General features: G+C 41.5%; 1 long non-coding RNA gene and 1 pseudogene across 1 annotated transcript; one reads left to right on the top strand and one right to left on the bottom strand.

Annotated features, from left to right (window-relative positions):
- The first annotated feature begins 4,816 nt into the window (after nt 1-4,816).
- On the top strand, nt 4,817-5,836 carry LOC102750653 (glyceraldehyde-3-phosphate dehydrogenase pseudogene; annotated as a pseudogene).
- A 2,697-nt stretch (nt 5,837-8,533) lies between these two features.
- LOC145716278 (uncharacterized) lies at nt 8,534-19,708 on the bottom strand. The gene is made up of 2 exons (XR_014138847.1): nt 18,860-19,708; nt 8,534-11,090 (listed from the first exon to the last, which is right to left on the bottom strand). It is a non-coding gene; the product is annotated as an uncharacterized LOC145716278 (long non-coding RNA).
- Nucleotides 19,709-20,669: the final 961 nt, after the last annotated feature.

Raw genomic sequence — 20,669 nt, 5'->3', positions numbered from 1 at the left:
CCCCTCTAGAACCCTCAGTTTGTTTTTCAGAGTCCATCGTCTCTCATGGTTCGTCTACCCCTCCGATTTCCCCCCCTTCATTCTTCCCCTCCTGCTATCTTCTTCTTCTTCTTTCCCCCACTTGTGATTTTAGCGAGACAGCCAATCATGGTACTCCTCCCATTCCCCAGCTATAATCAGTGGCCTATACATGATGTGATCAGAGTTCTTATCTGAGATTTTATATGCATCATGAAAGAGAGGAAACCTCACTTTTCTTTGTAGTTGCTAAAATGAGATGTTATAAACCTTGTACTAATCATGCCTCTAATCATTAGTTGTCATTTCCCAACCATATGGAGGAAGCTCCTCTGAAATGGAAGAGAGTAAGACCAGCATGTAGAGGACAGGAAGACAGCAGAGGAGCAGGCCTGATGGTTTCCTTTCATTCCCCTTGAGGACAGATCCACTCATGAACTTCCCAGCCCCATAAGCTGGGGAGAGGAAGATAGGAAGGGCTAGAAATGGAAAGGCAAGTCAAGAGAAGGAAATAACTGAGTAACTGAAATAACTAAGTAACTGGGCTGGAACTCAAACCCAGATGTTTCCTTTTCATAGATAAACAGCAATATCTTAATAGTCAAGGCAATAAATAGAGACATCTGAGTTAGGAAGGTGGCTATGTATATGAGCATGGTGGAATGGGGGGACCTGAGTCCTCAAATGCAACTTCCCCCAGGAAACTGTAATGCACTAGCTGTGTACCATCTCTGATGTGAGGAGGGCAGCTTCCCTCCATGAGGCAAAGCCTTGTCATTGCCTATAATCACACATAGATCACACAAAGAATTTAGACCTGGAGCCATACTAGCTAATACGAATTTTGTACCATTTACCAAGTAAAGACACTATTTTGCTGCATTGACTAAGCAAAGAAGGCTATCAAATCAACCAATGCTTATTGATGGAAAGGTTTCCAGCAATGGTTCTTAAAGTGTGGTCCCTGGACCAGCAACATCAGCATCATCTGGAAACTTCTTAGAAATTCAAATTCTCGGACCCCAGCCTGGACTTTCTGAATCAGAAAATGCAGGGACAGGAGCCAGCACTTTGTGTTTTAACAAGCCCCCAGGTGATTCTGATGCATGCTGAAGTTTGAAAGGCACTGCTCTAGAGGAGAGTTTCTCAAATTCAGCACTATTGGCATTTTAGGACTGATCAATCTTTGTTGTAGGGAGGTATCCTGGCACCGTAGGATGTTTAAATGAGTCTCTGGAATCTACCTGCTAGATTCCAGCACCATCCTGCTAATGTGACACCCCAAAATATCTCCAGACTAAATCTCCAAAGCTAAATATCCCCTGGGGGGACACAATTGTCCCCAGTTGAGAACCATTGCCCTAGAGTCACAACTATGGCCCGGACTGGTCCAAGCCTAAATCGTGACATATAAACAATCATGTCAATAACATATATGCATTCAAGTGTTCACAGGTATGTGACAATGTGACATAAACTAAGGTTTGAATCATTTATGGTTTACAAAGCACTTTGATATATATGTCACTTGTTCTCACATTATCATCATTCTCGTATTACTGGTAAGGAAACTGAGATTCAAAGAAGTTACTTGATGTGCCCAAGATCACTGCCTGCTAAGTAACTGGGCTGGAACTCAAACCCAGATGTTTCCTTTTCATAGATAAACAGCAATATCTTAATAGATGGGCTATAAAGGGGGTATTTCTATCCTTGAAAAATATCATTGCTGGGGCATCTGGGTGGCTCAGTTGGTTAAGAGTCTGCCTTCAGCTCAGGTCATGATCCCAGGCTCCTGGGATCCAGCCCTGCATTGGGCTCCCTGCTCAGCTGAGAGCCTGCTTCTCCCTCTCCCTGCCACTCCCTCTGCTTGTGCTCTCTCTGTCAAATAAATAAATAAAATCCTAAAAAAAAAATATATATATATATATATATATATATATATTTTGCTTTTGGAACAAATCCAATATTAGCTGAGAAAATAGTAGTTGTAGGAATACTTAAACAGAATGTTCAATATGAAATGTGTTGCGTATGCAAGAGTAGGGTAAGCCTATCCATAGATAGCATGGGCTGTTACTTGGAAAGAAAATTTTTGTGACAGTTTCTGTGAGCCTTAGAGATACTGGGGAGATCTGTACTCAAATCAAAGTAGTACAAAATAGCACAGCTAAACAAAGCCAGGAAGACTCTTTGTCCTCTAAACCACACCTTTTTGGGGAAAGTAAAACAGAATCAGAATCATTGGCTGAACGAGAGAAAGAAAGAGAAAAACCCAGAACACCAGAGAGCCATTGTCCCGCTGTGACCCAGATCCTTGCAGAATGAAGTTCTGTTCAACCAGCATTAGGCTCCTAGGGAGCAGTGTGCAAAAAGCCCACAAGGCCCACAGCTTCCAGGGAGTGGATGTGATACTCATCCAGAGGCGAGCTGGGGATTTCCATGGGCACAGTAATAGACTTTGGCTTCTGGGTGCGCATCCAATCACCAGCAGCCAACTCGCTGACCTTTGGACAGTCCTCCAACAAGGCCAAACTTGTTGCAGAGCATAAAACTGAAATTCTAAATAAAGATCAAGGCCAACTCAAAGTCACCATGAGACAAATGACCCCAAAGAAACTTTTTGATGTCAGTTCTTTTTTGCTCTGAGAAGAATTTGAAACCTCTTGCCTCTTCTTTAGAGAGGATTATTAAAGGTCCTATAAACTGGAGTTTAAATCTGGAAACATTTCTAATCAGAGGAAAGAGCATTGTGCCTGGAGTCAGAAGGCCTGGGTTCTGGTCCTGGATGTTCAATGGAGAAACCACTGAGCCTGCCCTGGCATCAGGTTTGGGTTTTATTTTTTTTCCATAAAGCAGAGAGATGTGACTACAGAAAGTCTAGGATTCCTTCAGTGAGTATAATACTCTTCACCAACATCTGAAACTTGCAGTTAATATACCCACAACTTGGGAAACATCATGCATAAAGTTTAAAAAGCCAGGATTTTAGAGTCATTCAGACCGAGCATGAAATCCCAGCTCTGCTGTGTTAGTTGGGCCTAACCCTTCCTATCCTCAGTGACCTCATCTTTAAAATAGAGGTGATGGTAATAGTACCCAACCCAAAAGGCTATTGTAACTATTAAATGGAATCATCCGGATAAACAATTAGCACACAGTCCTTGGCCCATAAGAAGTATGAAATAAATGGTCGTTGTTATTATACATTTGAAAATGGACACTCGGAAAAATAAAATTGAAGGTTTTTTTAAAAAGATTTTATTTATTTATTTGAGTGACAGAGAGCATGTGAGAGAGAGAGAAAGAGAGAGCACAGAGGGAGGGGCAGAAGGAGAAGCAGACACCCCACTGAGCAGGGAGCCCAATGCGGGGCTTCATCCCAGGACCCCGGGATCATGACCTGAGCTGAAGGTAGCTGCTTAATCAACTGAGCCACCCAGGCGCCCTCAAAATTGAAGGTTTTGATTAAAGTCTGTACCTCATATTGTGACAGAAGGAATGAGAGCCACTTAAAAATTGACTGGCTAAGAAATATTATTTACATTCTATTAAAAAGCTCTCAGAATTGGTAGATAAAAGTCTCTCAAAAGGACATAGACCGTTTCTCATGTTTCCTGCTTCCAAATCAGTAGGTAATTAAACATAAAGGGTCCCTGCATACTTAGCACCATTTTGTAGTACACTCTGTTCTGCTAATTTTTAGTTAGGGATACCTACACACACATACACAAAAGAGTGAGGAGAAAAGGAAGCCACAAGGATGTAACAAATTAAAAAAAAAAAAAAAAAGCCTCAGTTCGTAAGGCTTGATGAGCCTAGCTCCATGTAAAGCAAGGAAGACATCAGGACTGATTTTTGTATTAGCAAAAAGGTAAAAGAGACTATATTTCCTATGCCTTTTACATATTCCATTCCATAATATTTGGTAGAGGAAAGAAGAGAACTTGGACTCCTTTTTATTGTATAGTTTTTAAAATTTCTATTATTGAAGGCTAGTTGACATACAGTATTATATAAGTTTCAGGTGTACAGCATGGGGATTTGAAAATTCTATACATTATATAATGCTCAGCAGGGTAAGTGTAGTGGCCATCTGTCACCATACATTATTATAATGTTATTGACTATATTCCCTATGCGGTGCTTTACATCTCTATGACTCATTCACTTTATTTTTTTTTTTTAAAGATTTTATTTATTTATTTGACAGAGACAGAGACAGCGAGAGAGGGAACACAAGCAGGGGGAGAGGGAGAGGGAGAAGCAGGCTTCCCGCGGAGCCGGGAGCCCGATGTGGGGCTCGATCCCAGGACCCTGGGATCATGACCTGAGCTGAAGGCAGTCGCTTAACCAACTGAGCCACCCAGGCACCCCTGACTCATTCACTTTATAACTGGAAATTTGTACCTCTTAATCCCCTTCACCTATTTCACCCAGCTTCCCGTACCCCTCCCCTCTGGCAACTACCAGTTTGTTCTCTGTATTTATGAGTCTGTTTCTGGGTTTTGTTCAATCATTTGTCTTGTTTTTCGATTCCACATGTAAGTGAAGTCATATGGTATTTGTTCTTCTCTGTCTGACTCGTTCCACCTAGCATAATACCCTCTAGCTCCATCCATGTTGTCGTGAATGACAAGATAACAGTTTTTAATCTTATAAAACAATTTGTCCCCTTTTGGTCAGTAAGCGGTTGGAAGGACCTAAATTAAGGAAAGTGCACCCTCTGCAGGCTATTTAGCAGAATTTTAAAAGAAAACTCAGCACAGTGGCTCTCTGCTCCTCCCCGTTGGACAGACAGACGCATCTTCTGGTGCAGAGCCAGCCGTGACCCCAAGACACGATGGTGAAGGTGGGAGTAAACGGATTTGGCCACACTGGGCGCCTAGTCACCAGGGCTGCTTTTAACTCTGGCAAAGTGGATATTGTCGCCATCAATGACCCCTTCATTGACCTCAACTACACGGTCTACATGTTCCAGTATGATTCCACCCACAGCAAATTCCCCACACAGTCAAGGCTGAGAACAGGAAACTTGTCATCAATGGAAAGCCCATCTCCATCTTCCAGGAGTGAGACCCAGCCAACATCAAATGGGGCAATGCCTGTGCTGAGTATGTTGTGGAGTCCACTGGGGTCTTCACCACCACGGAGAAAGCTGGGGCTCACTTGAAGGGTAGGGCCAAAAGGGTCATCATCTCTGCTCCTTCTGCTGATGCCCCCATGTTTGTGATGAGCATGAACCATGAGAAGTACGACAAGTCCCTCACGATTGCCAGCAATGCCTCCTGCACCACCAACTTCTTGGCCCCTTTGGCCCAGGTCATTTATGACAACTTCAGCATCATGGAGGGACTTATGACCACAGTCCATGTCGTCACTGCCACCCAGAAGCTTCCCCTCTGGGAAGCTGTGGCATGATGGCCAAGGGGCTGTCCAGAACATCATCTCTTCTTCTACTGGCTGTAGGCAAGGTCATCCCTGAGCTGAATGGAAAGATCACTGGCATGGCCTTCCGGGTCCCAACACGTCATTTGTGGATCTGACCTGCCTCCTAGAGAAAGCTGCCAAATACGATGACATCAAGAAGCTGGTGAAGCAGGCATCAGAGGGCCCCTTCAAGGGCCAGCTAGGCCACACTGAGGACCAGGTTTTCTCCTGTGACTTTAACAGTGACAGTCACTCTTGCACCATCAATGCTGGGGCTGCCGTCGCTCTCAATGACCACTTTGTCAAGCTCATTTCCTGGTATGACAATGAATTTGGCTACAGTAACTGGGTGGTGGACCTTATGGTCCGCATGGCCTCCAAAATGTAAGAGTTCCCTGGACCACCAGTCCCAGCAAGAGGAAGAGAGAGGCCCTCAGCTGCTGGGGAGTCCTAGCCCAAACTCATCCCCCAACACACTGAGAATCTCCCAACCTCCACAGTTTCCATCCCAGATCCCCTGAGGAAGGAGAGGGGCTTGGGGAGCCCTACCTTGTCAAGTACGATCAAGAAAGTATACTGTACCCTGTCCCCGCCAAAAAAAAAATTGGCACAGTGAAGGAGTCTATAAAAAGAATGAAGAATGAATAAAGGAACGAATGAATTACATTTCACATTACTATTTTTACATTTTTTTACCATGGATTCAATAATGATGAAAATAAAGGCAAGAAAACAGTTTTGATAATGATAAACTAGTATTAGAGCATGCCAACCCTTTCTTCTTTTCTTCAGTCCTACCCTCTTTCCCTCCTTCCTTCTTCCCTTTCATTTTTTCTTTCTTTCACTCTTTGAACCTCTCAGACACACCTTTTATATAAATCCTATGTAAAGACAGAGCCATAAGGTCGAATTCAACTTAGAGATACATGCTGCTTATTTCTATATGATGTCTTCATGAGGTTAATATGTGATTCATGTTTCAAAGCCCAACTTCACAGACAGGATCAAGACACAGTAAGACCATAAACATTCACCAGCTACAAACTTAATAGAGTCAAGTGCATAATGGTAAGCAGCCCTCAACTTAGGAAGGGGTTATCTTCCCAAAGGCAGCTTCTTCACTGGTCATTTAGAATTGGAAATCTTTTTCTCATTTGTTCCAGGGCATGTTTGCAAAAATACAAATATACATTACACTAATAACACCATGATTTCTACCTCATCAAGCAGTAATATAGCAGTATTTTTATGGGAAAAGACAAATATAAGGCTCAACTCAGTATCTCAGGAGCCCATCCTCCTTTTCTTTGAGCAGTATGAGCAGGCTTCCCAGCTTCTGGAATTGGAAATGAAAGGTACTTCTGGGACACCCGTAGCAGAGAGCCCAGCACCAGTAGCTTGTGAGCTTTCTGTGTTGGTAAAAGGAAGCTAACTCACTGGGACAATCATACTCAAGATTTCCAAACTAGAGAACAAAAGAAAGGAAGGAAATTTCTGACTGTGAGATCAGAGAAAGCAGAACCACAAAAAGTGAACTGTCTTGCCTTCTTCAACACACACACAAACACACACACACACGTCCATGCACACACACTTTTCTTTGTGTTACCAAAATTCACCCATAAATTGGTCAATTGTAGGCTAAGACTGTCTGTAATGATAATAATAACTGGGCTTCAGAAGACTCAAGAAATATAGCATTAGTATTAAGGAATATATTTCCTATTACCATTTTTATTATTTGCAGCATAATTTATTTTAAAACCAATTTAATTCCATTTAACCTATCAAATAAAACAAGCATGGTTAAATTAAACTTTGCAGGGTGTGAAATAACTTAAGGAGAGCTTTAGAGAAGGAGATTGGAAGAACCCAGAAATTATATTTATTCCTTACACATAATTCAAAACACAATGAAAATGTAGTGCAAGGCTGCAAACTTGTGTACTCTTTGTCAAATATAGATCACATATCTTAAAATAAGTAAATGCAGGAAAATGCAACAAAGGTGATAGCATTTATTACTTGCTGTTTCTTATGCTTATATTTAAGCTTCTTAATCAAGAATATTTAGAACAGCCCACATTATATGTCTATTTAAGCTTCACTTCACATAAACTCCTGAAAAAAATAAAAGCATGTATCTTGATCAGAGCTATTAGGGCATAAGTGAAATATTTTCACAGCTCTACTCTCTCCTGAGGGCACAGTCTTGAAATTCAGCACTTTGGAGAAATACAGGCATTATTTAATAGTGGCTCATAAAAAAGTGTATAGTGGTTCAACACAGAAGCTCTTAACCCACTCAATTAACTTAGTAGATTAAAACACAACCAGAATTCCCCTCTTGGGACTCTAAGTTTTGTTTTCACTATAACCCTTACATGAGTCCAGGTTTGATGGAAAGAAATCTATTAATCCACGTCATAGCGTGGTGGTTAAGAAAATGGGCTTTGGAATTAAGCCTGGATAAATCCTTCATGCACCTTAGGAGTCGTGTGGCCTAAGACAGATATCTTAACCTCTCGGTGCTTCAGCTTCCTGCTCTGGAAACTGGAGTTCTTCATTTATTGAATACCTACCATGTGCCAAGCACTGTTCTGAGAGCTGGGAACATAATAATAAAGAATATGTATGGTCCAAATGTTCAGCAAGTTGACATTCAAATGGGTGGAGATGGAGAGTTTTTAAAATCACTCAACAAGAACATTTTCAGGGAAAATTAGGTGTTAGATGAAAATAAAGCAGAGTGATGTGAAAGGGGTATCAGGAGGTATTCTGGACAGAGTTGTCAAGCTAACCCTCTCTGGCAGGTGAGACCTCATCCGGGACCTGAATGACAAGGAGGAGCCATCCGTGCCGAGGTCTAGGAGAAGAGCTGTCCAGATAGAGGGAACCGCTGGTGGAAAAGCTCCAAGGAGGGAACGAACTTGGGGTGTTTCAAGAACAAAACGAGGCAGAGCAAGTGGGAAAGAAGCAGGGCGTGAAGAGACTGCATCACGCTGAGCCTTAGGGGTCCTGGTAGAGGGTCTGGTTTTTATTATAAGTCCACTGGGAAGTCATTAGAGGATTTTCATCCCAGTGGTTGTAAAGATTAAATGAGATAACCTCTGTGAAGGGCTCCACACAGCAAAGGCATGGTGCATAGTGCATATGCAACAAGATGTGTCATCATCACCATGGCTACGTGGACAACTCTGACATACAATACTGTAAGTGAGGCCCAAAATCTTCATTCATGTAAAAGTCAGGGTCGGAGCACCTGGGTGGCTCAGTCAGCTGGGCGTCCAACTCTTGATTTCGGCTGGGGTCGTGATCTCAGAGGCATAGGATCGAGCCTCTCATCAGGCTCCATGCTTGGCACAGTGTCTGCTTGTCCCTCTCCCTCTGCTCCACCCCTGCTTGCTCTCTCTCTCTCTCTCTCAAATAAATAAACAAATAAAATCTTAAAAAAATAAAATAAAAAGTCAGGGTCAAGCTAGTGTAAGATTACTTGAGAACAGGGCCTGAACAGAGGATAGGAGTCAATTGCCAAGCAGCATAAAGCCAAATTCTCATTATTGTGGGCCCTCTTTTACTCTGTGGTCTTTCTCATCATGATTATCAGCAATTAAACTGAAGTCAAATCTTAGGCCAGCACTGTTCCCCAGCCTTGACTTTTGCCATCTGGAATGAAATGACAATGTGCCTATGGCAAAATCAATCTGAAGGAGCAAGATTTAATGCCATGGTCACTATAAAATGCCATCAACATTCCTTAATTTCTTCCAGAGCATCGTCAGGTAAGTGGACTTTCTACTTCCCGGGCTTGGTGAGAATCCTTCCACCCATTTCCCAGAGCTGGTAGGGAGCAAATACTTACTGGGCTGGGAATATGGAGAAGTCCATTTCAAGTTGGAACTCACGTGGGTGGGCCAAAGATTTTTTTTTTTCCTGGCCACACTTGACCATCTGTGCTTTCTCTTTCTGTGAGAACACTATATAAAGCCATCCTTACTACGTGGATCATTTCGTTTACTAAATCATGGTTTATTTTTTCCTCAGGATATCACATGCTATTTTGGAGAAGGTTTTCAAAAGGTCTTAAGTGACTTGGCTTGAAATTGGTTTTGTATTAAGGGAAAGAACCGGTGTCCCAGAGTTTCAATCAGCACTTCAACAAACAGGCGACTGACCTCCCGCAGATTGCCCAGAGGTTGCCAACAGTAATAGTGGGCTATAAGACTTCCAGGGTTCATTTCTTTCTGCTGCTTTTCTACATTTTTCCTACCCTATTTTTTAGTGAAAACAGGACTATGGTTGAGGGTCTCACGGGAAGGGGTTGGGAGGGAGTTGGCATACAATAAGATCTGTTGCCACCTCCCATCTAACTGCAGAAGGTTCAATGATGTGAACTGCTTGGTTTCTGCATGGAAATAATTGTTTTTAAATATTTTATTTATTCATTTGAGCAAGACAGAGAGAGAGAGCACAAGTGGAGAGAAGGGAGGGAGAAGAAGAAGGAGATTCCCCACCAAGATGGGAGCCTGATGCAGGGCTCAGTCCCAGGACCCCGAGATCATGACCTGAGCCGAAGGCAGACGCTTAACTGACTGAGCCACCCAGGCGCCCCTCTTTGCATGGAAATAATTGAACTACCCAAGTTGTCCTTCACAGGAGTGGTAAAGAATTATGTTTCTACATCAAAGCCATCACAACATTGCTTCAAACAACACACTATGTCATTAGCACTCAATACTGTTAAATATAGTCACATTTCACTCATACATAATTTTGGGGGAATGAAGTTTTCTCCATAAATGAATTTTCCAGAAAAGTGATGCTTCGCCCATCAAGGATCAAAAGATGTTTTTTCATCATTTTTGATAGAATTTAAATGTATTTTACATATTCAGCAACCACTTAAATAAGATGCAAGAATCATTATTTGTTTTGTCTTTTCACAGCCAATGATCACTTGAAGTGTAACTCACTGCTGCACACAATCACTTCACCAAATAGCCCCACTTTGGCTCCTCTAGTCCTTCACGTCTCCTTTAGGAATGTCAGGCCCTCGTCTGTCTGGCTATTCTCTGTCACTCTTCACAACTATCAGTAGGTCGGACTGTTAGCTTATGCATTCTCACACCTGTTCTCATTTGCCCTGTGTGAGAAACTAGACCGCAGTATAGACTTTATGGGAATGAGTGGCATTTTTTGACAATAATTCTCAGTCCCAAAGGCCCCAGGTAGGGGCCTAAGAGTCATTTTGTACCTCAAATGAGAAGAAAGTGGTGGGCTGGAGGATGCAGTTTCCTGGCTAACACGTTTTCCTTTTTCCTTTGTAATTTTTGCGCAAAGCTTGAGAGTCATCTTGAGATAAGGGTGACTGTGTAGTATTGCATTTTCTAAACATGTTCCTTCCCTGTATCTCTCATTTATGCATAAATTATCTTATTCATCTCAGAAAGTTAATTTCTAAGTGTTGTTAGCCTGTATTTGCCTAAGTTGTCAAAAATCCCTGTATGATGATGTAGGGGGACAAAAAGATCTTTTGGAAGGGGATTTTTGGTAGCCATTACCCTTCTTCTTGATCAGGATTCCTGCTGTGATTTAACTTTCACCTCAGTAGTGTGATTTGGCACAGTCAGAAGAGTGAATATCTGTGAAGAAACAGAAAATAGTTAAATCAAATAACAATGAGAAAATGTAATTTCTCTAGCCATCCACTACATAAATAGACACATGGATCTGTTCTTACTTTTATCTCCCTGAGACTGACCCTAATGAAAATCCTAGTGGAAATCATTGTAATAAAAATAGCCAAAACATTAAGAATAGGACAAGCAAGCATGACGATGGCTGATAAGCATTTGAACCATCAAGCATCCTTACTAATCCAACCACAAAAATAAGTACTGGCTCATGGGCTAAGTACCCAAAAGAAATCAGGGACCATCTTACATGAATCAATTAGTGTGTGTACCTTAAGGAAAAGAATTCTACAATGATCCTTTAGTTCCCCTTATTATTATTATTTTTTTTTTAGAGAGAGAGAGAGAGAGCGCACAAGAGCACACGGTTGGAGGGGGCGGTTAGTGCAGACAGATGGAGAGGGAGAGAGAGAATCCTAAGCAGGCTCCACGCCCAGCATGAAGCCCGATGTAGGGCTCAATCTCACGACCCTGAGATCATGACCCAAGCCTAAATCAAGATCAGACGCTTAACTGACGGAGCCTCTCCCCTTATTATTTTTAATAGAATCTACGTTTAGTAATGTAAGTTTTAAACTTTGGTGTTGTTGTACTTATAGTTGCTTGTGTTTCTAGCAAAAACTGTAAATTCCTCTCCCTAAATTAGTAAAAAAAAAAAAAAATCATTCTGAAGTGAGGCTTCTAAGCCCTTGAATCATCCTCAAACCATCTGTAAGTCCATAAACTAGCACTTTAAATATATATATATTTTTTATCCCACCTCATTCCATAAAGGATTTGATGAGGTTTATAAAAAACAAATAAAATCAGTAAATATTTGTTAAGCTGAGATAGTCAAAAAAAAAAAAAAAAGAAAGAAAGAAAGAACAAGCAAGAAAATAATAAAACCAAGTAGTAAAAGTAGTATACAGAAATGGTGCACCATTAGCCTCTATGGTTGGCAGAGCTGGGCTACACATTTGGCTCAAAAATTCCAGCAGTTTAAGAGAGAAACACAGAAGTTGTAAGATTCATAGAGGCCATAAAATAAAAACAATGGTGGAATAATGAGATAAGTTTTCCCGACAAGTCACATAAAAAGGAAATGTAATGAAATGTTTGACATCCAGGAAAACAGGCCGAGAGTAGAGACAATGGTCCATTACATTTGGCTGTTCCTTATTATAAGACGATGACATGATACCAAAATGCAATTTGTCAAACTCAATTCTCCAAATAACTAGAATTTTGATGGTCTGGCTTGATCCAACAGCAAATTTGTTATCTAAAGGAGAATGAACTGCATGGCATTCAGGGGATTTCTCACAAACATAAATTTTTGCAATTAGGTTTCTGGTAAGGATAAAGGATGATTAAAAGTTATATTCTTAAACTAGAATTCCAGGGTACAGATATTCTGTGTAGCAAAATAAAGCAGGGAAAACTGAAGAACTGACCAAGATAAACACCCAAGTACCTTGGGAGTGGACTGATATCATGTCCTGCAAATATTTCTGAATTCACTTCAAAATATAAATAAATGGAAGAGATACCAATGCTCGACAACACACAGAATGACTACACTAATTTTTAGCTTGAATCTTTATAACACAGATATTACCAATCATTCACTGTGGCTCAAGAAAAAGAAAAAAAAAAAAAAACTCAGTAAAACACTGGAGGAGGGCGCCTGGGTGGCTCAGTCGGCTAATTGTCTGCCTTCAGCTCAGGTCATGATCCCAGGGTCCTGGGATCGAGTCCCGCATCAGGCTCCCTGCTCAGTGGGGAGTCTGCTTCTCCCTCTCCCACTGCCCACCCCCGCTTGTGCTTCTCTCTCTCTCTGTCTCAAATAAATAAATCCTTTAAAAAAATAAATAAATGAGAGAACAGTTGTTGGCCAAATATTAAAAAAATAAAAAAAACACTGGAGGAAACCTTAATTCAATATTGCTTTCTAGTGAATCCTACAAGACACATTCATTCTGATATTTTCCTAAGATAACCTGCTGAGTGGAATTGTTGAATAAAAAGCCAGTGAATGTTGGAAAACTCTTAGCAAAAAAGGGTGATTGGTGTTTGAGTGGCTATGGTAGACTGCACTATTGTGCTCAATTGTCATACTTCCTTGCATCTACACTCTCCAGTACTGCCCTCCTACATTGATTCTGGGCTGGGCCATGTGTCCTACTCCAGCCAATATGATAGTAGCAAATTTGACAAAAGGCTTGCTCATTTCAGCTTGCGCTCTTGGAACTCTCCATTTCAGCGAGCACCAGCCCAGGTAGCCTGCTGGAGGATGAAGTCGTGTGAGACACAGCTAAATTGTTCCATTTGAGGCCTCCTACCCTGCCAGTTCCCAGCCTACCCACCAGCTGACTGTCCTTGCCCTAATACAACAAAGCCTGGTCCAGATCAACCAAAGCGCCCAACCAGTCCTATACGTGTGAGAAATGATAAGTGGTTGTTGTTTTAAGCCACTAAGCTTTGGAGTGGTTTGCTATTGATAGCTGATACAGCAATCACTAACTGCTACAGTACCGGAATTTGAGCTATACTTTTACGTAGTATTAGAAAATAGTACCAAGAGGGCGCCTGGGTGGCTCAGCTGGTTAAGCGACTGCCTTCGGCTCAGGTCATGATCCTGGAGTCCCGGGATCGAGTCCCGCATCGGGCTCCCTGCTCAGCGGGGAGTCTGCTTCTCCCTCTGACCCTCCTCCCTCTCATGCTCTCTGTCTCTCATTCTCTCTCTCGCAAATAAATAAATAAAATCTTAAAAAAAAAAATAGTACCAAGAGTTGGTAAAGTCATTTCTAGAGCTTGGTAATATTAGTAGATAATATTTACTACTTCCACTCTGAATGGGAGTAGGGAGGGATTCAATTAGCTCGAAAATAGTACCAAGAGTTGGTAAAGTCATTTCTAGAGCTTGGTAATATTAGTAGATAATATTTACTACTTCCACTCTGAATGGGAGTAGGGAGGGATTCAATTAGCTCATCCAAAAATAATATTGAATATTAAGAAATGAGTAAAAAGAAAGGAGGTCTTCGAACATTTCTGTTTTACTCATCTTGAGATAATTGTTCAATTGATCAGGAAACTGTTCTTCCAAACCCAGATCTTTACACTGGTGTTAGGATGCAAATTCTATAGAAGATTCTGGATTGGGTTCAATGTTGTATAGGTTAGCCTACGACTGGTTCCTATCCACAGAACCAAATACTAAGTAAAGATCAAAAAAAAAAGTTGTGAACGATCTTATCTTGTTCTTGAAAGATTTCTGCATAAAATATACAGAAAGGAAAAATAATTTACCATGGAAGAGCCTTGCCAAAAGCCTGTTGCTTCTATAGAATATTGGCCTAAGAAACCCAGGCTTGTAATTTTTCATGGGCAACTAGCTAAAATATTTTTTTAAAGAAACAGTAATCTGATAAATCCATAATTAGAAAGGAGTATTTCTCTTTTTTTAAGAGGTTGGGGGTGGGGAGCAGAATGTATTATATACTTTGCCCATCAGAGCAAAGTTAGAAAGGTCAATCACCAGCAGACAGTAAACTATTTTAATAACAGAAAATCCTCACCAGGGAACTTAATTTGACCTTTTAAATCAGTAAGACTATGAAAAGAAATGTTTTCTGCATACACTAGAAAGAGAGCAAATTATCTCAAATTATAAATTTGAGAAAAGGGGGGTGTCTCATATTGTTTGCTATTGGGCCTTCTTCAGTCATCCTCACCAGATTCTTCTCCCAAAATCTTTCCTGACTCTCAGCTCTACCTCCCAGGTCTGGGCCAGCCACAAGAAATTAAGTTTAAAAACAAAACTTTTAAAAATCAAGAGTAAAAATTGGATTTGGCAAGATCCTGAAGGACTTCTGAATTTCATTTCCTATGTTAGCTCACAAGGCTGGCCATGAGTGCTTTTAGCTTCCTAAAAATCATACACACAGGAATTTCTCAATCAACATCCCATGTAGAAAACAAAAACCACTCTAAGTATTATAAGCAGAAAGGCTTTATTTATTTATTTTTTATTTATTTTTTTTTATTAAAGATTTTATTTATTTGACAGAGAGAGACACAGCAAGAGAGGGAACACAAGCAGGGGGAGTGGGAGAGGGAGAAGCAGGCTTCCCGCAGAGCAGGGAGCCCGATGCGGGGCTCGATCCCAGGACCCTGGGATCATGACCCGAGCCGAAGGCAGACGCGTAACGACTGAGCCACCTAGGCGCCCCAGGAGAAAGGCTTTAATACAAGGAATCAGATGCTTGAAACATCAGTCATAGGATGGATGGTCCTAAGCTCTAAGATGGTCCTCCAGGAATAAATCCCAGATATCACAGAACTGACCCACCTTAAGATCTATACTTTCTACATAATGGGAAAGTTGAGAATCAAGAAACACCACTGGACAGTCTGAGATCAGGAGCACCCCACTACTGCTCTGATGCAGAGAGCAAGAAGCCAGGATGAGGAAGCTGTCTCCTGGCCATACATTTTGCATGGAGACTAACTGTGGAATAGGGATGCCAAAAATGCATCCTGTCATGACCCTGCCTGCTGGAGGACACACCAAGTCCTCATGAAAATCAACCAGATCTCCTTACCACCTTCCAAACCTCACACGAGTGTATCTAGCTGCTGGAAATCTCACTTATACCCAGCACTGTAACCATGAGGGAATCTGGGAGGTACAGTTTGGGCTTCCTGGCCTCTGCAACACAAGTTGGCACAAGAGCATCAGTCTTGCATGTCCATCAGAGGAGCTACGGCGGTAACTCCTCGTTTTTCTAAAAGAGGGAGTGATGAGCACAGTTTTAGTGTATCAGCAATCCGTTCGTAAAAGCGGAAGGAGAACTTGTCTCTCGGTCCCCTGGGACAGAGATGTCATCAATCTCCGGAGATCTGAGGCATCACCAATGGAATCTAAATGTGTCTTTCTCCATTTCCCCTTTCTCATCCCCTTAACCTAACCAGCTCAATCCTAGCTAGGCACAGATCGGCACAGGGGCAACTAAGCCAACGTTTAAAGTAAGAGGAAATGATCACGTTCATACAGTCCAAGATCTCCATTCTCAGAATGGTTAATACTCAGGGAGTGATTAACTATAACACATTTCAGCTCTTTTTACTTTGCTTTGACCCAGAAAGACTTCAGGGGAGCTGTTCACTACAGCATTGCCTTGGACAGATTGGCTGGACTACTTATGAACCTCTGAATGTGGGTCACAACCACAGTCCATCTTGGAACAAAAAAGTCATAGGCATTCCTTATACTAAAGTTACAGACGATCCTGGCCCCTGGTCACCATTAAGCGTGCCAGCAATTCTTGCTTAGGCTAAGGCAGCCATAGGGTCTTGTAGTACCCTTGATTTGAGAATTCTGCAGAACCTGGGGTTTTTTTGTTAGATAGCAATTCACTGAGCCAACCAGATGTTCTCTTTTGGGATGTTTAAATATGAAACACACAAAAACCCACCTGAGGGGGACAGGGCAGCTAAGAGACACATAGAGACAAGGAAAGAAGCTGAAGCTAAATGTAGAGAGAAGAAAAAGAGGCCAACAGTTGAAAGAGGTGAAGAGAAGCAGAAGCCATAGAAACAGAGATCAACTTAGGTATAAAAATAGTAACTCAGAGACACCAACCTGTAGCATGTACATGAAGTCATCTTGCCCTAGGACAGATGTGCAATTTCTTACTTTTTTGCAATCCTTAATAATCCACACCCTCTAAAGTGATTTGTTTTCCTTGCAACCTCAAGGAGCCTAACTCAGTTCCCAGAATAGAGGGAACTGACCTTTCCAGGTTTGTGCCTTGTGTTACTGTTTAGAATAAGAAGCATCTCTTTGCAAATGAAGTTGGTGGGAAATTTACCATTCAACATCTCCTTCGGGGTCCCAGAGAAATGGCTCATGGGAAATTAAATCTGTCTTTTGATGTTTTGAGGCTGGAGGAATGTCTCCATCTGTTCTTTAACAGACCAGGTGTTTAAATGGTTCTTCCTGCTAGGGGGTTCATAGAATAAATGAAAGTCCAAAGATGACAGAAATGTCGTCCAACATCCGGAAGACAGTGGGAAGTCTACTAAAGGCAATATGTGCATCAAGGTGAATCTCGGCTGGTTTATCAGAGAAATTAATCAGGACCAAAAAGTTCCTATAAGAATGGAGAATACTTTGACATTAATGCCCCAAAATTCATATGTTGAAGCCCTCATCTGCAATGTAACTATATTTGGAGATAGGCCTATGAGGAGGTAATTTAAGCGAAATGAGATCCTAAGGTGGTGTTCTGATACAATAGAATCAATGTCCTCCTAAGAAATGTCATCAGAGATCTTGCACACAGCAGAATGGCAGCCACCTACAAGGCAAGAAAGAGGCCTCAGAATAAAACAGAATATTCTGTTGTGGCAGCCTGAGCTGACTACGAGAGCTTGACAGCCACCATCCCTCTGCCTCCTGTAAGTTTGAAAAACACGAGCATAACTAGCACCTCCTTACCTCTGTGAAAGTTTTTTTCCCTATAACTAAGAAAAGAGGAACCTACAACCTTGGACTTAAGGCCTCCGTCAGTAAAATGATTAATATAGCCAGAATACATATAGTAAGTTCACTTGATAGTTTTAAAATAAGGTCTTAAGTTCCCAACTACGCCACATGCTAATAGAGGAATTTTATTCACTGGAAGGGTAACAAGGTCCAGCTAAACAACCAAAAACAGAGAAAAGACATATTGGTCATGGTGTGGGGATTGGTGTCAGCAAGAGAGGCATCTGCCTGTGTCAGCTCAGGATCAATCCAGCTCCCTCTTTTGATTCCAAACATGGCCGCCACCACCAGCATTTAGATCAATGGAAACACGCAGGTTCTCTGGACTAATATACCATTCCTGATGCTGAGCTCACGGAGATTTAATCATCTGGAGAGGATCCCCTTTGATTGTCACTAGGTAAAGTGTCAGGAGTGACAACTGAAACCATCTACACCCACACAGCTTGATGTCCACATTAGCATGACTTTACCAGTGCGATGTCTTCATCAACTTAATTATTCCAGGAAACACTGACCCAGGAAGATAAAAGCTGCAAATAACTTTATTGTTCCTTCCAGGAAGTTCCTGAAAGATCCACCAACTCTTCAATAGAAAGCATCAAATGACAGTTTATACTTCAAGATTCTTTGAACGCCTTGCCTCAAATCCTCATCTTGCTGTGCTCATCAATCCTACATCATGATCCATATTCAAACCAACCCAAGCCCCTGCATTGAAAGACCTTCATTACCTGGACTTCAAAAACCCATAAACATCCTAACTTTGTAACTCCCCAAATGAGGTGTTATTAAGCTTCTATCAAAGCAGTATTCTCCCTGACTGCAGTACAATAAACTCAGCTTTGCCTCATTAACATGTTGTCTTGGTGATATTTTAGGAAGCCAGTATTCTATTGATAAGGAAATAATCAAGGGTAACAAAAGGCTGTAAGATCTCTCACAACATGGGGCTACAGAAGTGTTATTTCAGCAGAGTGGGGAGGAAGGGTAAGTGTTCAAAAGATGGAATGGCAAGATGCACCCCTTTGAGGACCAGGAATCACTGCTGGAGTGAACCCTCTAAAGATAGCCACAAGGAAACACAGTGTCAAGAAACTAGGGGAATGGATCTGCCTTGGTGCCATGGCAACTTTGCATCTATCCACGTAGACCACACAAGGAAAGGCAATCCCAAACTAACCTGGGTCTTGGCAGAATGTTTTGGGATTCTCCTGGAATACAAGAGGATGGGAAGCCTTCAAAGAGCTTCTCCAAGGCCTTTCCCCTTCACCTCTGCCAAAAAAAAAAATTATTAAAGAAGACAATGTAGGTGATAAAAACAAACTTCAGTTCAAACTTTATGAAGAGTCACCTTTTGGAGAACTGCAAAGTGGAGTGCAAGGCAAAAAGCTCTTATAGGATAAAGAATAAGAACAAGACAAATAGAAAATTTCTGATTGTCTGGGGCCACATAGTCAGCCTTGTTTGGAATGAGAAGGCCCAGAGATGGCTTGGTATTTGGGGATTGGCTGACTGGATATACTGCATTTCTGGGCAGAGAGTGTTTCCAGGGACACAAAAGTTGTCTAAGTTTCAGTTTGCTGATGTGGCACCCTGGACAAGAGTGGTTCCATCTTGGGCCTAAAGTTCAACACCTCCCTATCCCCTCTGGGATGCTGTCATGAAGCAGTTTCTCATTATCTCCAGGGTTCTGATGGGGTATGGATCATCCTATTCTATCCCCTGCAGAATAGAGGGGCAGAATATAAAAAGTTAGTCGTGGTATCCCACAGCCTGCGTTGCAATCTCATAGTACCTCTGGTTTCAGTGTAATTCTTTCTTTTTTTTTTTAAGATTTATTTGAGAGAGAGGTCGAACAACGTGGGGGGGGAGGGGGGAAGGGGAGGGAGAGGCAGAGGGAGAGGGATCTCAGGGTGGTGGGAGCCTCCCCTACCTGCCCCCCTCAGGCTTCCCCCTCAGGGGGGAATCCCCTTCACTCCTTTTCCCTCTCCCTCTGCCCCTCCCCCCACTCGTGTGTGCTCTCTCACTCTCTCTCTCTAAAATATATAAATAATCCTTTTTGTAAAACTCTATTTTTCAAAACCAAATAATGAGGAGTGGCATTGTTTTACATTTTTGTAAATCTCTTTTATATTGGGCTTAAAAAAACCTGGCTTCTCATGCCCTTTACATTCAAACTGTTTTAATCACACACATCGTGCATCTCTGGAAAACTCCCCAATTAAAGAATGAGAAAGCAAATGTCTCAGTCTTATAAAAATAGTTTTCTCCTGAGGACCCTAAGGTCTTGGTGAGCCGCAGAGGTGCCTGGACCACACTTTGAGAATCCCTGATATCTTATAATGTTTCCCAACAAGTGGTTCACATATCATTTGATTTGACATGGCAAAAAAAGTTTTATTTCAATAATTATGTATTTTAAGTGCTTATTAGAAGTTATAACTGATGATACACTTGATGCATCTGATAATTCCTTAAGGCACAGCAAAACTGTCCCAATTTTAAAAAATAAGCAATTTGCAAGTGTCCGAGTCAAAGAACAAAAGTCGAGCCAAAACGTTCTGCTTCACGTTTTCTGTATTTTAACAAGAGTGGATTACTTTCACGGAGTGAAATTATTCCTAAAAATATTACATTCAACCTTGTTGAAATCAGCCATACGTTGATTTGGGAAGACACAGAGATCGAGTTTTAAGATTCTGGGAGCATAAAAAAGATTTATATTTCCAGGAAGAAGCAGAAAAGATGAATATAGGTAATGGTTAAGAACTCGTATTTTGTAATCAGTCCGATCTGGGTAGCAATCCTAGGTTTAATGTTACTAGCTCTGTGATCTTGAACAAATTACCATTTGTAAACGTCGGTTTCCCCGTATCAAAAGGAGATAGTAATAGTGAACTCCTAAGATCAACCATTAGCTAAAACACCGCACGTAAAGTAAATAGCACAGAGCCTGGCACATACGAGCGCATTCGGTGTATCGTTATTCC

This window comes from Leptonychotes weddellii, chromosome 1 (genome assembly GCF_054177405.1).
Source record: "Leptonychotes weddellii isolate Sample4059 chromosome 1, ASM5417740v2, whole genome shotgun sequence".
NCBI lineage: Eukaryota > Metazoa > Chordata > Mammalia > Carnivora > Phocidae > Leptonychotes > Leptonychotes weddellii.
Note: the sequence above shows the minus strand (reverse complement) of the source record. Positions and strands in the feature narration are given on the sequence as shown.